This window comes from Microcaecilia unicolor, chromosome 3 (assembly GCF_901765095.1).
Source record: "Microcaecilia unicolor chromosome 3, aMicUni1.1, whole genome shotgun sequence".
NCBI classification, from domain to species: domain Eukaryota; kingdom Metazoa; phylum Chordata; class Amphibia; order Gymnophiona; family Siphonopidae; genus Microcaecilia; species Microcaecilia unicolor.
This window is the reverse complement of record NC_044033.1, coordinates 31,404,861-31,428,010: the sequence shown is the minus strand read 5'-3', so window position 1 is coordinate 31,428,010 and position 23,150 is coordinate 31,404,861. Positions and strand designations below refer to the sequence as shown.

General features: G+C 45.4%; 1 protein-coding gene across 1 annotated transcript in view; it reads right to left on the bottom strand.

Annotated features, from left to right (window-relative positions):
• Positions 1-23,150, bottom strand: part of PRKCE (protein kinase C epsilon) — a 915,268-nt gene that overhangs the window by 147,662 nt on the left and 744,456 nt on the right. The gene's annotated exons all lie outside the window — the stretch shown is intronic.

Sequence of the window (23,150 nt, the reverse complement as noted above, 5' to 3'; positions counted from 1 at the left end):
CGTGGAAGGGCATTTTTGATACGACGTCCAAATGGCAAAACAACCATTTATTGGAAAATGTCTAAAAACTGAAGTCCATAATAAAAGAAAAACTAAATGTTTTCTGAAGTTCGAAAATACACACAAAAAAAGTTCTGAAAAAGGACGTACCGAAAACTTCCTAGACGTTCATAGATAAATGTTTCCTCCATACCTGTATATAATATGTAAACCACTTTGAATGTAGCTGCAAAAACCACAGAAATGCAGTATATCAAGTCCCATTTCCCTTTCCCAGTGTGAATGCTTAAGCTCTGAAAAACAGCATGTGAAAATAAGGCCACATAAACTTTTAGAACTGCATCAAATTACACTACAATTTCATTACAGACATAGCTGTCTATTCTTCCCATTTCCAGTTTAATAGACTTTCACTAGCAAACTAGAGCATTCCGAGGAAGCCTGGAATGCTGAAGGGTTAACCCCTGCGTGCATCTACCTTCTATTACACGCATTCGGAACTCTGGTCATTATTTTTACAACAAACAAGAAAATCAGATTGTACAACCACTTTGAAATATTTAAACTCTTCTAATTGCTCAAATGTTTTCTGCCTGAAATAAAAATAATTTAAACAAGGCAGGAAATCGCTATTGTGCCAGCTACAAAAAAACACAAGCTACTTCTTGGAACAGGATGTCTTTTGCCAAACAAGCAGATGAGTTTTCCTTTTGAACTGGGGGCGACATTAGGACAAGTAGATATTAAAGTAATTGGCTCATGCATTACAGTGGAGTTTGAATTGCATGCCCCTGGGTACCCAAAGCCCAGCAACCATGGTCTTTTAGCAGGCTTAGGGCTGGCTGCAAGTGTGAAATGTAAAGAGCTGACAAACCTGCTTATAATTGAACGAGAAAAACGCCCAAGTTCCGACCTAAATCGGGAGATGGACGTTTATCTCACAAAAACGAATAACGCGGTATAATCGAAAGCCGAATTTGGACATTTTCAACTGCACTCCGTCGCGGATGCGGACAAAGTTGATGGGGGCGTGTCGAAGGCGTGGTGAAGGCGGAACTGGGGCGTGGTTATCGGCCGATCAGAGATGGGTGCCTTTCGCCAATAATGGAAAAAAAATATGTGTTTTTAGCGAGAATTTAGGGCACTTTTCCTGGACCCTGTTTTTCCACGAATAAGGCCCCAAAAAGTGCCCTAAATGACCAGATGACCACTGGAGGGAATCGGGGATGACCTCCCCTGACTCCCCCAGTGGTCACAAACCCCCTCCCATCACAAAATATGCCATTTCACAACTTTTTATTTCACCCTCAAATGTCATACCCACCTCCCTGGCAGCAGTATGCAGGTCACTGGAGCAGTTATTAGGGGGTGCAGTGGACTTCAGGCAGGTAGACCCAGGCCCATCCCCCCTCCACCTGTTACACTTATGCTGGTACATGGGAGCCCTCCAAACCGCCCCCAAACCCACTGTACCCACATGTAGGTGCCCCCCTTCACCCCTTAGGGCTATAGTAATGGTGTAGACTTGTGGGTAGTAGGTTTTGAGGGGGATTTGGGGGGCTCAACACACAAGGGAAGGGTGCTATGCACCTGGGAGCTCTTTTACCTTTTTTTTTGTTTTTGTAAAAGTGCCCCCTAGGGTGCCCGGTTGGTGTCCTGGCATGTGAGGGGGGACAGTGCACTACGAATCCTGGCCCCTCCCACGAACAAATGCCTTGGATTTATTCATTTTTGAGCTGGGCGCTTTCATTTTCCATTATCGCTGCAAAACAAAAACGCCCAGCTCACAAATTGTCGAATAAAACATGGACGTCTATTTTTTGCGAAAATACGGTTCGTTCCACCCCTTCACGGACCCATTCTTGGAGATAAACGCCCATGGAGATAGACATTTTCGTTCAATTATGCCCCTCAAAGAGTTCCATGATGCTCTCTTCACAAGTTTTTGCTTGCACGATTTTAGTTATGGAATTTTTACCCCTTGCAGAAATGGCATGAAATTAAATCCTTTGGTGGAAAGATATACTCTTTAATTTGCAAGCAAGTGAGGCTGGCAGACTAGTGGCATTTTTATTCTTTAGTCTGAAATTAAACTCTGCCCTTTCCTCCTTGAACACTAGGGCATTGGGGTAATTTGCACAGAGTGACCATAGTTAAAACCTAGACGTCAATGGGCACGGGGAAGCTGGGCGTTTTGGACAATGGCTTTATTCATTTTGCTGGCTTTGTAGATGATTAGGAAACCTGTTAATAAGACACGGAAGGGAACCTGAGTCTTGATTTTGTAAAAATAAGAGGAAGATGACGAGGTTTGAAATGACCTACCAGAGACACCAGTAATTTAACACGTTCTGGGCATGCTCAAGACTGATGGAAGGCAGTGGTAGGAAAGGGATTGGAAGTTCAGGTGAAAGACATGGAAGCAGTGATGTTGGGGTTGGTTTGAGTATGGGAATAGACACGCTCACTTACTCACTGGAAGAACTGCAACTGGGCAAACTGGATGGGCCATTTTGGTCTTTTTCTGCCATCTTTTACTATGTTAATATGTGACAGGTGTGCATTTTAACTATAGGTCTTCTCTAAAAAAGCAAAGCAACTTGTTTCAAATAGTTTGTTCTTCAAATGCATTCTAAGCACATAGAATTTGAGAAGAGTAAAACATAATAATATCCCTTCCCATCTCACCCTATAAATATTAACACAAATAACACAAGAATGAGAATCTAGGAAAACACGGAATCAGAGACACTAACTTTTATTCTCCATTTTCATACTTTGGAAATTACAACTAATGAATCACACCCACATACATGTAGGTATACTCCCTCAAAGGAACAACGTTGTCATAAGACAAGCTAGGACTTTGTTCCAACAATCAGCTTGTTCGGTCAATGAGAGCCCACAAAATTCAGAGGGAAAGGAATATCAGAGAGGAGCCTGTTGTTCCAGATCTGGAGTGTGAGTACATCGGAGTGTGTGCTGGGCCATCTTACTGAGGAAGAAGCCAAGGGCAAGAGAGAAAGTCGCTGGGACCAAATAATGGTTCTCCTAAAACAGGTGTATAGTACAAGCTTCTGCTACAAGCAGGACCAATGAATCTGTATGGAAACCAAGTTTCAAAATGTGATCTGCACTACGGGTTGGAGCAGAAAATAGTTGTCTACAATCCAAATCTTCCATTAGAGTCAGAAATTTGATCTCAGGTGACCTAATCAGGCCGTCTGCACGGACATTAAAATCCCACAGGACCGCTGTAAGGCTTATTTTCGAAAATTCAGCCTCAATACAAACATCATTAAAAAAAGAATCTTAAATTGCATTCTGGCTCTAATCAGAAACCAATGCAATTAGGGCAACTCAGGAGTCTTGTGGAGGGGCATTTTCGAAAGAAACGTCTAAGCTGGGATTTGTAAAACGTCCAGATCCGGAGGCGGGGAGAAAGTGTATTTTCAAAAAACGATGGACGTCCATCTTTCATTTCGAAAATACCTTGGATTTGGATGTCCTTAGCTATGGATGTCTTTGACTTTCGGCGATTTTCGAAACCAAAGACATCCATGTCTAAAATGTCCAAATGCAAGTCATTTGGATGTGGGAGGAGCCAGTATTTCTAGTGCACTGGTCCCCCTGACATGCCAGGACACCAAAAAACAACAAAGAAAGCGGGAGAAAAACCAAAATAGACCAGATAGAAACCACAAAGAGTAAGACCCTACACGGTCCATGTTTCGGCCAACCGGCCTTCTTCAGGGGTCTAAAATCAAACATACTTTTTATTTTTACTGTTTATTATTATTTTTTCTGTCTCTACATTTTCTTTTTTCACTTTTTTCTAATTTTTCATTTTTTATTCCTCGTTTTCCATGCAGTTTATGCCTTGCATTCCATGAGAATTCTGGAGGCACATCTGTATATGTCAATTTGAAGGTAGGCCATAACTGTATTTTGTCTATATGCCTCTGTTTTCAAGGTGGTTAAGTTATCAGTTATTAGCATGTAATTTCCTTTCATTCATTCATTATAAATTTTGAAGATGTAATTATGATATGGGAAAATCTTGAATTATATTATGTTATTATATCTGTATATGTCCCCATTTTCACACTGTTTGTACAAGTATCTGGGTGATTGTTATAGCACTGTTGCATTTATAAGTTTGTATTTTTAAACCTCTGTGATATATATGTTTTTAATCTCATTTTTATTTTTCACTGCCATTTTAATCTTCACTGCCGTGTTGCGCTTAGAATATCTCAAATATTTCAAATGCCACATTTTTCTTTTATCTTTTGAAATATTTTGGTATTACCTTTTAAACAGGGCCGTGCCGATGCGGTAAGCGAGGTAAGCGCCGCAGGGGGGCGCCCACCTCTGGAGGGCGCCACCGCGGTGCTTACCCTCGCCCCGCGCCCCCGAGGACTTTAAATTACCTCGGTCGCAGCCGCTGCAGCAGCGTCGGTGAAAGCGCTGCCGACGTCTCCCTTCCCTTGCACTCATTGGTTCCCTCAGTGTCCCGCCTTCTTCTGACGTCAGAAGAAGGCGGACACTGAGGGAACCAAGAGCGCGGTGGGGGCGATGCGCCCCGGGTGTCAGCGGGTGGGGGGTGCGCCGCTCCCGCTGCTTCCACCCTACCTTCTTTTAAAAAAGAAATCAGTAAAGCGGCGTGGCAGGCAGCACAGCTTCGCGTCTGCCCTGCTTGTAAAACAAGTAGATCTCCTTGTCGGGCCTTCGCTCACTGGGTCCCGCCCTCGAGGAAATAGGAAGTTACCTCAGAGGAGGGCGGGACCCAGTGAGCGAAGGCCCGACAAGGAGATCTACTTGTTTTACAAGCAGGGCAGACGCGAAGCTGTGCTGCCTGCCACGCCGCTTTACTGATTTCTTTTTTAAAAGAAGGTAGGGTGGGAGCAGCGGGAGCGGAGCACCCCCCCCCACCCGCTGTCATCTGGACAGAGCTGGTAGTGGGGTCGGATCAGGGGTGCCCAGATGGCAGATGGGGATGGGGAGGGGAGCCCAGATGGGAGAAGGGGATGGGGTGGGGAGCCCAGATGGGAAAAGGGGATGGGGAGGGGAGCCCAGATGACAGAAGGGGATTGGGTGGGGTGCCCAGATGACAGAAGGGGAGGGGAGCCCAGATGGCAGAAGGGGATGGGGTGGGGAGCCCAGATGACAGAAGGGGATGGGGTGGGGAGCCCAGATGGGAGAAGGGGTTGGGGTGCCCAGATGACAGAAGGGGAGGGGAGCCCAGATGGCAGAAGGGGATGGGGTGGGGAGCCCAGATGACAGAAGGGGATTGGGTGGGGTGCCCAGATGACAGAAGGGGAGGGGAGCCCAGATGGCAGAAGGGGATGGGGTGGGGAGCCCAGATGACAGAAGGGGATTGGGTGGAGTGCCCAGATGACAGAAGGGGAGGGGAGCCCAGATGGCAGAAGGGGATGGGGTGGGGTGCCCAGATGACAGAAGGGGATGGGGTGGGGAGCCCAGATGGGAGAAGGGGTTGGGGTGCCCAGATGGGAGAAGGGGATGGGGTGCCCAGATGGGAGAAGGGGATGGGGAGGGGAGCCCAGATGGGGTCTGGGGCTGAAAGGGGAGGCCCTAATGCAAGGCATGTGGATGAAGGGAGCTGGAGCTGGAACTGGGGGCTGAAAAGGAGGGTAGGTGGGATAAGGGGGCTAGTACTGGGACTGGGGGCTGAAAAGGGACAAGAGCTGAAACTGTGGGGACTGGGGGCTGAAAAGAAGACAGGGAGAAGTGGCTGGGGCTGAAGCTTGGGACTAGTGAGAGAAAAGGGCTAGGTTTGAAACTGGGGGCTGAAAAGGGGACAGGGAGAAGTGGCTGGGGGCCGAAGCTCAAGACTGGTGGGAGAAAAGGGCTAGGGCTGAAACTGAGGACTGGTGGGATAGTGGGGCTGGAACTGGGGGCTGAAAAAAAGGGGCAGAGAGAGGGGACAGATCCTAGATGGAAGGGGGAGTCAGAGGGAGGGCAGACCTTAGATGGATGGGAGAGGGAGGGCAAATGGTGGATTGAGCGGACAGAGAGAAAGGGCAGACAGTGGATGGAAGCGATAGAAAGGGCAGACAGTGAATGGAAGGGGGAGAGAGAGGGCAGACAGGGGCAGATGGTGGATGGAAGGTGCTGAGATAGAGGGCAGATGTAGATGGAAGGAGCAGGGAGAGAGGGCAGACATTGGATGAAGGGGACAGCAGAGAGGGCAGACACTGGATGGCAGAGAGAGAACAAAGACAGATGCTGGATGGAAGGAAGGAAGACAGTGAAAAGAAGATGAGGAAAGCAGAAACCAGAGACAACAAACTGTAAATAAAATATTTACTTTTATTTTTTTGCTTTAGGATATAGTAGTATTGTAGCTGTTAATAAATGTTTATAATAGGTAATCTTTTTATTGGACTAATTTTAATACATTTTGACTAACTTTCGGAGAACAAAACCCCCTTCCTCAGGTCAGGATAGGATACTGTAACAGCACTATACTGTATTGACCTGAGGAAGGATGTTTTGGCCTCTGAAAGCTAAATGTATTAGTCCAATAAAATGGTATTATTTATTTTCTATATTTGTTTTATTTCTATTTGTTAATTTGTAAAGTGGTGATTGGTTCTTGTTAGTTTTTTTCAAATTTACATCTGCAGTCTTTATATTTTGCACAGTACTAGGGGACATTTTCTGTTTCTGTGGTGTTGCATTGTATGCAGAGTCTGGCATCTTGGGGGTTCAGTTTAATTTTTGTCTAGCGTTTGGAATATGTCCACTTTGAGAATTTACATCTGCTATCTTATTTTGCAATGTATAGCAATTTGTTTCTAAGAATATTGCTGACAATTCCTGTCAGTGTGGCAAGTGGTGAGCGATCATTTTCACCGGGGGGGGGGGGGGGGGGGGGGGGGGGGGGGGGGGGGGGGGGGGGGGGGTGGTGGGGGGGGGGGGGGGGGGGGCGTGATCATTTTCACAGGGGGGTAGGGGCGCCAACTGATAGTCTGCAGGGGGGCGCCAGAGACCCTAGGCACGGCCCTGCTTTTAAATATGTGTGTGATATGTTTTTAGATGTCTTTGTTTTTAACCAATTGTTTTTAACCATTTTTTATATATTTTCATTTATACATGTATAAGATTGTACATATTTTGATCTGTTATACTTTGTTTGATTTTAGACCCCTGAAGAAGGCCGGTTGGCCTTTCAAGGCTTTGCTTTAGCTTCCAGTGTTCTTCAGAGATAAATTTAACTAAACTTCTCTCAAACGAGTCATTATCATTGATCAAAGCGTAAACACCAGCAAAAATCATAATAAAAAAAAAAGCCAGTGTTTCCTCTCTTTTCCCACAATATTCTTTTAGATCTGTAGCTGAGATGCAGCAATCCCATAAAAAACAATGCGGACATCAGTGGGTTTTCCTGCAAGGAAGTTGTGTCAGTATGGAGCGCTTATCCAGAAGTGAAGATGCCAGGACATCCTAAGCTAGTCACAGTAGAGCAACTGAAGCTTTTGGAAGATGAAAAAGGCACCATTAGGGAAAAAGTCACAACCAGCAGTCTTACATGAGAACTAGTTTTTTTTTTTCAACGCAGGCTGTTATACTGAGGGTGGAACATAGTTTTCATAACTTGTTTTTCTCCGTGCCAGAACAATTAGTCTAGTAAGCGACCTCTTTTCTTGGTTCATCAGGATCCAGAAATTAACTGCTAATTACTATGTGTACAATCCTGGGAATTGAATAGTCCTTTTCAAAAAGAGCTAATCCTTACTCTCCCCCCCTTTCCCAGGAGGAGTAGCTTAGTGGTTAGTGCAGTGGACTTTGATCCTGAGGAACTGAGTTTGATTCCCTCTGCAGCTCCTTGTGCCTCTGGGCAAGTCACTTAACCCTCCATTGCCCCTGGTACAAAATAAGTACCTGAATATATGTAAACCGCTTTGAATGTAGTTGCAAAAACCTCAGAAAAGCGGTATATCAAATCCCATTTCCCTTTCCCTATTTGAGATTCTAGATGGAATGTTGCTACTATTGGAGATTCTGCATGGAATGTTGCTACTATTGGAGATTCTACATGGAATGTTAATGTTGCTATTCCACTAGCAACATTCCATGTAGAAGCCTACCCTTGCAGATCAGCAACGTGGCCGCGCAGGCTTTTGTTTCTGTGAGTCTGACGTCCTGCACGTACGTCAGACTCATAGAAACAGAAGCCTGCGCGGCCGCATTGCTGATCTGCAAGGGCAGGCTTCTACATGGCATGTTCCTAGTGGAGGACTAGCCTAGTGATTAGTGCAGTGGACTTTGATCCTGGGGAACTGAGTTCAATTCCCACTGCAGCTCCTTGTGACTCTGGGCAAGTCACTTAACCCTCCATTGCCCCTGGTACAAAATAAGTACCTGAATATATGTAAACTACTTTGAATGTAGTTGCAAAAACCTCAGAAAGGCAGTATATCAAGTCTCATTTCCCTTTTCCAACCAAAACGAGGAAAGACCAAACATAGTGGAATTTGCAGAACATGCCACTTCGTACATTGAAGTGTTCAACTTCTTTATCAGACTGTTGAAAGAAAACCCTCACTGTAAGCACTGGCAGCCTAGCGGTGCACAGGCTTTGAATTAAGAAGGGGAATAGTGGAAGTCCCAGATCAAGGAAAGACTGACTCTCTAGCTGCCTTGGGAAATTATTAGTTATGATCTCTCTATATAAAAGGCAACCCCAACATTCTGAAGCCTCCACGGAAGTTGAGGCGCCCGAGATATCCGGTGTGCACTGGAGTGACTGCCCCACCCTCGCGTCAAAACGTCATGACGTCGAGGGCGGAGCTATGACACTCGACGAGGGCCAAAACGGAAACGCCACAGCGAACAAGGCAAGTAGCTCGGAGGGACGGAGGGAGGGGGCCCCTTGCTAGCGCCCGTTTCATTCTGCTCAGAAACGGGCATTTTTTCCTAGTTTATTTGCTGAACACAATTGCCGTATATATGGATTTGATAGACTGCCTTTCTGTAACAGTTTACATTTATTATGTGCAGGCACTTTCTCTGCCCCTAGTGGGTTCACCATCTAAGTTTTTGTACATGGGGCAGGGGCGTAGCTACGGGGGGGCCATGAGGGCCCCCACAAATTTCATCTGGGCCCCTGGATTGGTTGGTGGGGGTCCCCAACCCCCACCAGCCGAAGCCTTCTTCAGCATGGTCTCCGGTGCAGCTGCATTTGCTGCCTGCCACCTGCTCTTCTTTCTTCTTGCTCCTCCTTTGCATGCTCAGCCCGGTAGTACTTCCCACCCCCCCCCCAGCACACCGTCATATCCGGCGCTACAAAAAACTATTTTTGTAGCGCCGGGTTGTACCTGGCAGTAATCGGACAGTGCTGCACACTGCCTGGTTACCGCTGGGTTAGTGCGGGAGCCCTTACCACCACCTCAAAGGATGGCGGTAAGGGCCCCTTCCCCTTGAAATGGCCACGTGGCAAATGCTTTACTTGCCGCACTGCTATTTCCTGCAGAAAAGAAAGACTACCCTTGTACCAGCTGCGGTAAAAGGGGGCCTTGGCGCACATCAAAAACAAGTGCCGACGCAAACGCAGGTCTCCTTTTGCCGCAGCTTGGTAAAAGGGACCCTAAGAATGTCTAGCTAGAAATGTTCATATCTTATGATGCACTTCTTGACTTTCACATCATAGCAAAGCTTAAAAAGTGAGGGGTCAATTTTCAAAGAAACTGTCCGATCAATATTGAGGCAGTGGTGGTCAGCATTGAATATCTGGGCTTAACTGGACTGCTACTGGCCGCTAGAACTTATGCGAGTCCCGGCTATCAGCTAGGACCCGAATAAGTGAAGTCCATATATCCTTTGCCCCTTCCCCCAGCACCGTATTCTGAACCACCCTCCTGTCCCATGGTTGGTAGAGGACATTAGAGGTTGTGGTGGCCATTCTCCATTAGGAAAAAGAGGGATAGAAGTGAAGCAAAGAACCTCTAGACCACCAGGGCCTGCAAATAGGCCCGGGGGTGTCATCTGGAGCTCGGGGTGGAGGGGAGATCACAGGTGATCCAGGGGTGGGACCGAGAATTGGAAGTGCTCTGGGGGGCAGGAGGCAGGGATCGGAGGTCCTCCAAGCCACAACTGGCACCTATATAGGTGTCGGATAATATTCAGTACCGGAACCCACAAAGATAAGTAACCAAAGTTATGACTATTTATGCGATTCAATTTGATCACTTAGTTCTACAGATACTGGCAATGAATATTGTTGGCACCTGCATAACTGTCATCTCCTCCCCGAATCTGCCCTCTCCGGCAGTCAGAACTGATAATTACATAAGTACATAAAGTATTGCCATACTGGAACAGACCGAAGGTTCATCAAGCCCAGCATCCTGTTTCGAATGGTGGCCAACCCAGGTTGCAAGTACCTGGCAAGATCCCAAAACAGTACAATACATTTTATGCTGCTTATGCTAGAAAGTCCAAACTTTTTTTAAACCCCACTAAGCTAACTGCTTTTACTACATTCTCTGGCAACAAATTCTAGAGTTTAATTACACGCTGAGTGAAGAAATATTTTCTCTGATTTGTTTACTACTTTGGAGCTTCATTGAGTGCCCCCCCTAGTCCTAGCATTTTGGAAAGAGTAAACAAGTGATTCACATCTACCCGTTGCAGTCCACTCATTATTTTATAGACCTCTATCATATCTCCCCTCAGCCGTCTTTTCTCCAAGCTGAAGAGCCCCAGCCGCTTCAGCCTTTCCTCTTAGGGAAGTCGTCCCATCCCCTTTATCATTTTCGTCGCCCTTCTCTGCACCTTTTCTAATTCCACTATATCTTTTTTGAGATGCGGTGACCAAAATTGCACACAATATTCAAGGTGCGGTCACACCATGGAGCGATACAAAGCAATTATAACATCCTCATTTTTGTTTTCCATTCCTTTTCTAATAATACCTAACATTCTATTTGCTTTCTTAGCCGCCGCACACTGAGCAGAGAGTTTCAACATATCATCAATTATGACGCCGAGATCCCTTTCTTGGACTGTGACTCCTAATGAGGAACCTTGCATTACGTAGCTATAATTCGGGTCCCTCTTTCCCAAGGGCATCACTTTGCACTTGCTCACATTAAATGTCATCTGCCATTTGGATACCCAGTCTATGTTTACTAAGACTTAACACACCGCTCATCCTAATTGTCAGATCTAAGTGGTTCTTATTGTATGATTTATATATTCTATATAACTTTTATTGTTCTCCTCCCTAGACAAGGTTGGATTATAAATAATAAATCTAAATCTAATTATACCACTTTTCAAGTGAAACATCAGAATGTTGTACATTCAAAATTAAAATGCTGAAAAATATAATTACAAAAACAGCAAGACATGCACAGACACACGAGGAATGAATGTTTAGCACTACAATTATTACTCAAAGACAACTGTAAAGATCTAAGACAGAAAAGGGTAAACATAAATCATAAAATATAACAGATTGCCACCTAACTATCTGTCCCCTTCTCCTCTACTGCTAATTCCAGACTCCGTTCCTTTTATCTCGCTGCACCTCACGCCTGGAATAGACTTCCCGAGCTTGTACGTCTAGCCCCGTCTTTGGCCGTTTTCAAATCCAGGCTAAAAGCCCACCTCTTTAACGCTGCTTTTGACTCCTAACCATTACTCACTTGCCCTGTACCCTTTTATCCCCTCCTCTTTAATTCCCCTTACCCCTTAGTTCTGTCTGTTTGCCTGTCCTATTTAGATTGTGAGCTCTTTGAGCAGGGACTGTCTTTTCATGTATGGTGAACAGCGCTGCGTATGCCTGGTAGCGTTATAGAAGTGATAAGTAGTAGTAATATAGAAGCCTGCCCTTGCAGATCAGCAACGCAGCCGCGCAGGCTTCTGTTTCTGTGAGTCTGACGTCCTGCACGACTCACAGAAACAGGTGGCTGCGTTGCTGATGTGCAAGGGCAGGCTTCTAGATGGAACGTTGCTAGTGGAGTAGCCTAGTGGTTAGTGCAGTGGAACATGAGATGTTGTTACTATTTGAGATTCTGGAATGTTGCTATTACTTGAGATTCTACATGGAATGTGCAGGACGTCAGACTCACAGAAACAGAAGCCTGCGCGGCCGCGTTGCTGATCTGCAAGGGCAGACTTCTACATGGAATGTTGGTAGTGGAGGAGCAGCCTAGTGGTTAGTGCAGTGGAACATGGGATGTTGTTACTATTTGAGATTCTGGAATGTTGCTATTACTTGAGATTCTACATGGAATGTTGCTACTATTGGAGATTCTACATGAAATGTTGCTGTTCCACTAGCAACATTCCATATTTAGATTGTGAGCCCTTTGAGCAAGGACTGTCTTTTCATGTATGGTGTACAGCGCTGCGTATGCCTTGTAGCGCTATAGAAGTGATAAGTAGTAGTAGTAATGTAGAAGCCTGCCCTTGCAGATCAGCAACGCGGCCGCGCAGGCTTCTGTTTCTGTGAGTCTGACGTCCTGCACATACGTGCAGGACATCAGACTCACAGAAACAGAAACCTGAGCGGCCGCATTGCTGATCTGCAAGGGCAGGCTTCTAGATGGAATGTTGCTAGTGGAGGAGTAGCCTAGTGGTTAGTGCAGTGGAACATGGGATGTTGCTACTATTTGAGATTCTGGAATGTTGCTATTACTTGAGATTCTACATGGAATGTTGCTACTATTGGAGATTCTGTTGCTACTATTTGAGATTCTACACAGAGTGTTACTATTCCACTAGCAACATTCCATATTTAGATTGTGAGCTCTTTCAGCAGGGACTGTCTCTTCATGTATGGTGTACAGCGCTTCGTATGCCTTGTAGCACTATAGAAGTGATAAGTAGTAGTAGTAGTATATCTTGGTAGCTATTTCAAATTCCTAGAAAAAAGTCTCCAAGTGAGACGCAAATCAATAATGGGAGGGAATTCCATAACTAAGGTGCGATACAACCAAAAGATGTTCACCATGATTCGTCCAGCCATAATTGCTTATGTGATGGTACTTTCAATAAACTGGCTTGAGATGATCATAAGGATCGCAAAGGCTGAGAAGGTACGTTGGGATTCCAGTATAAAAAAGCACAATGGGCAATCATCAAGCCAATACTGCTCTTCTAATAAAGGCTATACGTCATTGTTTCCTTTGTCATCATAATCTTACTGCTGTGCTTTGGATTAATTTAATTCGCTTGATCTGATATTGTGGGAGTCTACAAGTAGAGAATTACAATAATCTATCCTAGTCATCGCCAAAGAATGTAACAGAATATTCGCTGCCTTCATATTCAAAAATCTTTTAAGGGAACAAACCTTTCGCAGATAAATAAAGGGACCATTGAATTATCTTTGAAATATAATAAGAGAAGGTTAATTGCTGATCCAAAATTACCCCCAGAGATACAATTATAGGCTTAAGAGCAATCGGACGATTATTTTGGAAACAAAAGAGGGAGATGCTGCTTTCCTAGCAATCCACAAAGCCTCATGTTTACTAGAATTAAGATGTAATTTATGGTTTACTAACCACTAACTTACTCGAGTTAACTTATTATCCAAAGCTGTTTGAGCACCAACATCCCAGGAATCACTCCCTACCACCAACTGGATATCATCCATATAAAAATGGGCATGAAGACCCAGGTTTTGAGGGGCCCCTCTACTAAGATGCGCTGAAAAATGGCCTGCGGTAGTGCAGACGTGCGTTTTGGGCACGCGTAGAATCATTTTTCAGTGTACCTGCAAAATGCCTTAACATTTTTGCCTTACCACCAGCCATTGACCTAGCAGTAAAGTCTCGCACGGTAACCGGGTAGTAATGACCTACGCACATCAAATGTCACCTGGCCCGCTCTCAATACATGCATCTGAAAATAAAAATTATTTTTCGGACGTGCATATCGGACGTGCGCCAAAAATGAAATTACCTCAAGAGCCACGCAGTAGCTGGGTGGTAACTCCATTTTGGCACATATACGCTTACGTGGCTTAGTAAAAGGGCCCTTGAATTTGCTAATGGAGAGAGTAAGTATTAAATAAGACAGGTGCCAACACTGATCCCTGTGGTGAAATGAAGCAAAATGTATTCAACGCAGATACATAAAATCAACATATAACCACCCAACATGGCCATGTGTCACCCTCCAGGGCTGTGTCAGGGGCTTAACATGAAACCAGCAGGAACAGTCCAATGTTTTGTATTTGTGAACAGGCGGTATGCCAGGCTGCAGCTACTTAGAAAATACATCTCACTGGTTATGATCCTTATTCTCTGTGCTGCACTGCATTAACCAGACAAGGAAAACAATGGGCTGTTTCTGCTGGTTTCATGTTAAGCCACTGACGCAGCCCTGGAGAGGGCGAAACATAGCCATGTTGGGCGGTTAGAGGAAAGTTGTATGATGATTTTATATATCTGCACTGAACAGATTTTGTTTTATTTCACTACATGGGTCTGTTTTTCTTTTCTGCAAAAACAGAGGAAAGTACATTATTAATAGCCACTTGATAGGTATAGCCCGAAAAATAGGAGCAATTTAAGGTTATGCCAGAAATCCCTGTTTCTTATAATTTCTTCAAAAGAAGTGCATAATCAATCACATCAAAAGTATCTGTTAAATCTAATTGAATTGATTTCCTTGTAACTATCCTTATGATACAATGATCTCATTTAGAAGTCTCATCAATAGTGTCTCCGTATTATGACCTTTGCGAAAACTTGATTGATAAAGATAAAAAATGTTGGTAGATTCCAATATTGGACTACCTGTTGTGCTAGCACCTTCTCTAATATTATTAATATGAATGATAAGCTTGATACAGGTCTCTAATTACCAGGATTATCTCTCAGTAGTGTATCTCACTCCCTTTGACAGGTGGCCACACTCACTTCCAGTCCCAGTAGCCAATCAGAATCAAGGACATGCTCAACCCCATCAACTTCCTGTCCAAGCCCTGCCCCTTTGACATCATCAGATGTGATGTCATAACCCCACCCCTAACCACAATTTATTTGTACAATCCTACCCCTTTTGCATAGCCCTGACCCCAAACCCCACCCCTTTTAGAGATGGCACAGGAAGTGACATATTGGCTATGCTACTTTTCCAAGCTGGTGGCCATCATAGGAAGCACTAGGTCACTTCCTGCTTCTGCAGCTGGTCGCCATTTTGGATGGGGTCACATGACGGGAAGTGATCAAAAAAACCTCAACACTGCCCCCTACAGCCATGGACGGATGTCGCAGCTTTGTCTTTTTTTTTCTCATAGGAAAAAAAATAAACAGGCATTTGTTTTTTCTTGTTTTTTTTTTATTATCTTTCTTTCAAAAGGATACCTTGTGCTTATTTTTTAAGATGGATTGAGTCAGGTCTGTCTGTTTTTTAAGAATAAAACAAAAACCAACAAAGAGTGGAGAAACAGGATCCGCTACGTGGATAAAAATAGAAGAACAGCACAAAAGTAGTGAGATCAACACGACACTCCCAAGACAACGTTGGTACGAGTAATAAAATGTTTAATTAAATGAAAATGAAAAATTCATTTTCATTTAATTAAACATTTTATTACTCCTACCCACGGTGTCTTGGGAGTGTCGTGTTGATCTCACTACTTTTTTGCTGTTCTTCTGTTTTTTTTAAGAATGACAGATTGCTTTGCCCCAACAGTATCAAACATATAAATGGCAAGAGGCGTACTCACTCGCAAATGCGCAGTAGAGACCCTCTCTGTCCCGTCCCCGCGTCAATACGTGATGACGGGGGCGTGACAGAGAGGGAATCTGCACCTGCGAGTGAGGGAACCGCCGTCGCCACCGCTCCCCCCCCCCAGGGTTGCCGCTACCTGCCTGTGTCCCGCCCTCGCCGACGTTACGTCACACGAGGGCGGAACACACGCAGAGAAGAAGGAAGGCCGACGGCAGCTCAGATGAGCTGTGTGCTGCGTTCCGGCAGTTTGAATAGTGAAGCCAGGTACCTGGCCCGGGTGGAGGGATGGCGGAGGGGATTCCGGGGGGGGGGGGCTTTCAAACCCCCCATCCTTTACTAGCCCGTTTTTACGGGCTCAACAGCTAGTTTATTTAGGAAGCATACAATGTTTTAAAGTTAAGTAAAACACATGCAGAGTATAGATATAATCAGCAGCCATAAGGCAAACCGTTAAAACTTTGGATCAAAACCCCCGCTTATCATGGACCAATGGCACCCATGGATCGTAATCCAGAACTATTTCCCTTAGACTGCAAAAATGTATATTTTCACTGTTTCACAAAATTATATACACTGTATTATACTTGAAAAGACAACTTGATTCCTTTTACAAAAGCGTGTAGTTCTCGATACGTTTGTATCTGTTTCAGACTTTGGGGCGTGTTTATAATTGTTTGAAATTATACTCCAAAGAAAACATGAATCTTTTTACAAAAAGTGTGTAGTTGTCAGTGGTGGCCTTACCATTAGGCCAACTGAGGCAGGGGCCTCGGGTGGCACTCTTCTGAGGCTACATCACCCCCCGCCTTTCCTTCCCCAACCCCCTTCCTTGAACGTACTTTTTCTTTTCTTGTTTTTTAAAAGGTGGTGGCGACAACGGCAGCAGTGATTCCCATAGGCTGCCCTGTCACCAGTCCCGGCCACTTCGCTCTACTGTGCCCTGCCTCTCTGACATAACTTTCTGTCTCCTCAGAGGTGGGCCGCAGTAGAGAGAAGAGGCCGGGACCGACAGCAGGGCAGCCTATGGGAATCGCTGCCGCCACCTCTGCCTTTTGAAAAACAAGAAAAGAAAAGACAAATTGGAGGAAGGGGGTTGTGGAAGGAAGGGGGAATGTCTGATTGTGGTGGGCGGCAGCAGAGGAGGAGCCAGGGAGGCAGCTCATTCCTCGCCTCAGGCGGCAGATTGTCTTGGAACACCCCTAGTAGTTGCCAATATGTTTGTATCTGTTTCAGACTTGGTAGCATGAATAAAAACACATGAAAAGGAAGCAATAATCGACTGTGACAAGGCAGTAGCAAAGGCTTGTCACGAGAGTGGGGAAAAGCCCTACTACAGGTCCCAGAAGGCATTGGAAGCACCAGCTCAAAACCTGGAGTGGTGCTGCTTTAATGGAACATTTATTTATTTATTTATTTGTAGCATTTAAACCCCGCTCTTTCCCACTTGATAGCAGGCTCAATGCGGCTTACAATAAATGGGAACAAAGTGTAACAGAGATGACATAGGCTCAGTGCGGCTTACAATAAATGGGAATAAGGTGTATCAGAGATAATAAAAGATATGGATACATCATTTTACAGAGATACAAATTGTATAGAGAATGAGAAGACGAAGGAATATGGGGGCAGGTTCAGGTATGGTTAATGCTAGTGGTTTGGTTTACAGATGTGGTTTAGGTAATTAGATTAAGTTGGGTCGTTCAAATAGGCTCGTTTGAAGAGGTATGTTTTCAGCAACGTTCAGAAGGGTAGAAGTTCGTTGGTTGTTCTAATGAGTCTTGGTATGGCATTCCAGAGTTGACTGCCTATCACGGAAAAGTTGGAAGCGTAGTAGGTTTTGTATTTGAGGCCTTTGCAACTCGGAAGATGAAGATTGAGATACGTTTGAGAGGATTTGGTCATGTTTCTGTTTGGGAGGTCAATTAATTTGATCATGTAGCTCGGAGCTTCTCCGTGGAGGATCTTGTGGAACAGGGTGGTTTCCCTCAGAATCTGTAAGGGAAACCTCAGCACTAAGTAGGAGGGGAGCCATTAGGATACAATCAGCAAACAAGCTCTTACCTGGAAAGAATGACTAAGAGTGGGAAGCTCTGGGGCTGTGTTTCTGTTGTCCAAAGCAGAGTGCAGGGTTTTCGTGTTCTGCACTGGAAGGAGGAGAAGCTAATCTCCAGGCCTATCAGGTGATCCTCAGAGAATGCTTTGTAAAAGATTCCTTCCTGGGAGAAGTAAGGGAGTGCTCATGTAATAGGAGAAAGCTGTATGTCTGTGATCAGTGTGGGAGGGGCAAATAGGCTTCTTGACTCCACAGTAGGGAATGGGGCTAAGTCTTCTGGGAATTGTAGTCCAGCCCTATACCCCACAGAAAGTAAAAGGGCTGGTGATGTCATCCCCTGGAGGCAGGAAAAGGGCAGAGTTCTAGAAACACCTGACAGTCCTCTGCTCTAGAAAAAGATTTTGCAGATAGAGAGAAGAAGGAAGGAAATAAAGTGGAGGTGAGAAGACAAGGAGGAGGGAACTCCCTAGGACCTGGCTAGATGGGAGAGAGTAAACGGGCTACCTAACCCCAAAGTACAAGCTTGACCAGAGTCAAGTATTTCCCTACAGGCAGGTTGGAAGTGAGGAATGTGGCTAAGCCCCTCCTGATAGAACATGTGGGGAAAGACCCAACCAGAAACGGAGGGGCCTGAATGGGACCCCAAGAAAGTATCGTTTAATGAGATTTTCCCTGAAATGTTTTTGAACCATGGAAGCTGTTAATCTTTTGTTTATTGGATTATGCTTTTGAATTTGAATTGTGTTGTTGCCTAAAAGTATGGAAATATTTTAGATCTAAATAAAATAGAAAACCTGGAATGGATCTGTTGGTGGCCTGGAGTCATAGAAATTACTAAACTGGGAGTACAGGCAGTTGCCCAGTTCCCTGAGGAACACAGTCGTCTGAAGGCTGAAGGGATCATCATACCAACATACTATTGCTTTTTTTTTTAAATCCAACTATGTGGGGGAAAAGTCTGTGTCCTGTATAGAGAGGAAATAATGAAAAAGACAGAGAAGGATGCGGAGGCAGACGTAGAAGAAATATCGGGAGGTGGGGCGGTGACCCAAAGAAATTGTATAAATCCATTCCAATACATTATACTAGCTTCCATGTGTATGACCATGTTCAGGGTCATATGCTTAAAACCAAGAATCACAGCTCTGCTGTCGGCCAACAATTATCATCAGCAGACCAAAAGATATTTCAGGTTTAAAAAAATATCTCCACTGTTTTGACATGCTATCTTCATATTCAGTGTTTTAGTCTGGTGTGTGAATGCATGTGTGTTTTGAATAACCATAATGAATAAGCAGTGGCGTTCCTAGGGGAGCTGACACCGGAGCGGATCGCCGATGTGCCCCGCCCTTTGGGTGCAGCGCCTCACCCGGATGCAGCGCGACACCCCCAGGGCGAAAGGACACCCCCCCCGTGAAAGAACCCTCCGCCCAGGTGCACGCCGCTGGAGGGGTGCCGCGCGTGCCTGTCCATCGTTCGTTCCATGCTCCCTCTGCCCCGGAACAGGAAGTAACTTGTTCCGGGGCAGAGGGAGCATGGAACAAACGACGGAAAGGCGCGCACGGCACCCCCCCCCCCCCCCCCCAGAGGCATGCACCTGGGGCGGACCGCCCCCACCCCCTAGGAACGCCACTGTGAATAAGTATGAGATGCATATATGCAAATGAATATCAATGCTAATGTATCAAGCCCCACCCTTTGCCCCTCCAAATGAAACACAGTCAAACTGCACCCGTGATTAACAGCTGTAGGAACATTCTCCTCATCAGCCAGACTCTCTCCCTCCTCAACTCCTTCAGAAAAACAGAAGGTAGGGAAGCTTTCCAGTTTAAACTTATCTAAATTCAAACGTGATCTCTTCCATCTTCCCTTCTAACAATTCTCAAGTCACCATTAATATTTATTTTAGTTACATTTGTACCCTGCGCTTTCCCACTCATGGCAGGCTCAATGCAGCTTACATGGGGCAATAGAGGGTTAAGTGACTTGCCCAGAGTCACAAGGAGCTGCCTGTGCCTGAAGTGGGAATCAAACTCAGCTCCTCAGTTCCCCAGGACCAAAGTCCACCACCCTAACCACTAGGCCACTCCTCCACTGTTGCTACTATTTGAGATTCTACATGGAATGTTGCTATTCCAACATTCCATGTAGGGCCCTTGTAGATCACCAATGTGGCCGCACAGGCTTCTGCGAGTCTGACGTCCTGCACATACGTGCAGGACGTAAGATTCACAGAAACAGAAGCCTGCGCAGCCTTCTACATGGAATGTTGCTAGTGGAATAGCAACATTCCATGTAGAATCTCCAATAGTAGCATATGTAGAATCTCCAATAGTTGCAACATTCCATGTAGAATCTCCAATAGTATCTATTTTAATTTTGTTACATTTGTACCCTGCGCTTTCCCACTCATGGCAGGCTCAATGTGGCTTACATACTACTACTACTACTACTAACTAGCATTTCTAAAGCGCTACTAGGGTTACGCAGCGCTGTACAATTTAAACATAGAAGGACAGTCCCTGCTCAAAGACTTTGGTCCTGAGGAACTGAGTTTGATTCCCACTTCAGGCACAGGCTGCTCCTTATGACTCTGGGCAAGTCACTTAACCCTCCATTGCCCCATGTAAGCCGCATTGAGCCTGCCATGAGTGGGTAAGCGCGGGGTACAAATGTAACTAAAATAAAATAAATGTTAAATCTAAGGCTTTCAGTAGATGTAAGCTCTGTTTCTGTGATAAAAATAATACCTGTGTCTCAATCTCCACTTAATTCTCTAATAAGATCAGACATATTACAAGGCATTGGAATAGAAGAGGTTTCAAATGGTAGGCAATCCTGCTTATAATCGAACGAGAAAAACGCCCAAGTTCCGACCTAAATCGGGAGATGGACGTTTATCTCACAAAAACGAATAAAGCGGTATAATCGAAAGCCGAACTTGGACGTTTTCAACTGCACTCCGTCGCGGATGCGGACAAAGTTGACGGGGGCGTGTCGGAGGCGTGGTGAAGGCGGAACTGGGGCGTGGTTATCACCCGAACAGAGATGGGCGCCTTTCGCCGATAATGGAAAATAAGTATGCGTTTGTAGGTAGAATTTAGGGCACTTTTCCTGGACCTTGTTTTTTCACGAATAAGGCCCCAAAAAGTGCCCTAAATGACCAGATTGCCACCAGAGGGAGTCGGGGATGACCTCCCCTGACTCCCCCAGTGGTCACTAACCCCCTCCCACCACAAAAAAATTATGTTTCACAACTTTTTATTTTCACCCTCAAATGTCATACCCTCCTCCCTGGCAGCAGTATGCAGGTCCCTGGAGCAGTTGTTAGGGGGTGCAGTGGACCTCAGGCAGGTGGACCCAGGCCCATCCCCCCCTACCTGTTACAATTGTGCTGCTTAATGCTTAATCGTCCAACCCCCCCAAACCCACTGTACCCACATGTAGGTGCCCCCCTTCACCCCTTAGGGCTATAGCAATGGTGTAGACTTGTGGGCAGTGGGTTTTGAGGGGGATTTGGGGGGCTCAACACACAAGGGAAGGGTACTATGCACCTGGGAGCTCTTTTACCTTTTCTTTTGTTTTTGTAAAAGTGCCTCCTAGGGTGCCCGGTTGGTGTCCTGGCATGTGAGGGGGACCAGTGCACTACGAATCCTGGCCCCTCCCACGAACAAATGCCTTGGATTTATTCATTTTTGAGCTGGGCGCTTTCATTTTCCATTATCGCTGAAAAACAAAAACGCCCAGCTCACACATTGTCAAATAAAACATGGACGTCTATTTTTTTGCGAAAATACGGTTCGGTCCACCCCTTCAGGGACCCGAACTCGGAGATAAACGCCCATGGAGATAGACGTTTTCGTTCAATTATGCCCCTCAATTTAAAGCAATCTGAAATAAACATCTAGGCCACTTAGAATGAGAAGAACAATTAAAGGTTCAAAACTCTGCTGCCCGTCTCATCTTCCACCAGGGTCGCTTTACTCATACTACCCCTCTCCTCAAGTCGCTTCACTGGCTCCCTATCCATTTTCGCATCCTGTTCAAACTTCTTCTACTAACCTATAAATGTACTCACTCTGCTGCTCCCCAGTATCTCTCCACACTCGTCCTTCCCTACACCCCTTCCCGTGCACTCCGCTCCATGGATAAATCCTTCTTATCTGTTCCCTTCTCCACTACTGCCAACTCCAGACTTCGCGCCTTCTGTCTCGCTGCACCCTACGCCTGGAATAAACTTCCTGAGCCCCTACGTCTTGCCCCATCCTTGGCCACCTTTAAATCTAAGACTGAAAGCCCACCTCTTTAACATTGCTTTTGACTCGTAACCACTTGTAATCGCTCGCCTCCACCTACCCTCCTCTCCTCCTTCCTGTACACATTAATTGATTTGATTTGCTTACTTTATTTTTTGTCTATTAGATTGTAAGCTCTTTGAGCAGGGACTGTCTTTCTTCTATGTTTGTGCAGCGCTGCGTATGCCTTGTAGCGCTATAGAAATGCTAAATAGTAGTAGTAGTAGTAGTCAGTGGTGTAGCCAGACAGCCAATTTTGGATGGGCCTGAGCCCAAAGTGGGAGGGCACAATATTTTCTCTGCCCTGCCCTACCGCAAAATATAAATACATTAGCTAATAAGGATCCTCAAACTCTGTCAGCTGAAGACTTTCTCTGAAGGTGGCCAGAACTCCCTTTTACCAAACTTGACAGGCAGTAGCAACATCCGTAAGCCACTGATGCCAGCAACCTATGCGTGCTTAGCTGTCGGTGACTCAAGCATGCTGTCACTGACTGCAGAGCTTGGTAGAAGGAAGTTCTGGCCGCCTTTGGAGGAAGTCCTCAGCTGGGGAGGCTTGGGATCCCTACCAGCTATACAGCAAGGGTCAGAACTGGTGTTAGACATGCTAGGGCCCCCTCCCTGATCCCCTCTCCTCCCTGCCTTCCCTCCAATTTCCCAACCTGCCGTTACTGTCACACCAACAGACCCTCACCAAATACAGAACATGGGATCGCGTATCAGAAATAAAAATATTTAGACAAAAATTGAACTCGGAACCCCAAAAAAGTTAAACTTAGCATGTACTTCAACACTGGAGAAATAAAAACAGAAATGCATTTCCTTTCTCCTGAACACGATACAAACACATTTGCTATGTAGATTTCCCAAAGCCAACATATTCCATTTAAAACATTCAAAATACATTGTTTTCTACCTTTGTGGTCTGGACATTGTATTTTTCCATCATGTTGGTTGCAGCTCCTTTTCTGCTTTCCTGTCTGTCATCTTCTAATTCTCTTTCGAGCGGCTGCTGTCCATTTGTCTTCTTTTACCTTCACTACACATGCTTCTGACATATTGACTTCTTATTTTTAGCTCTT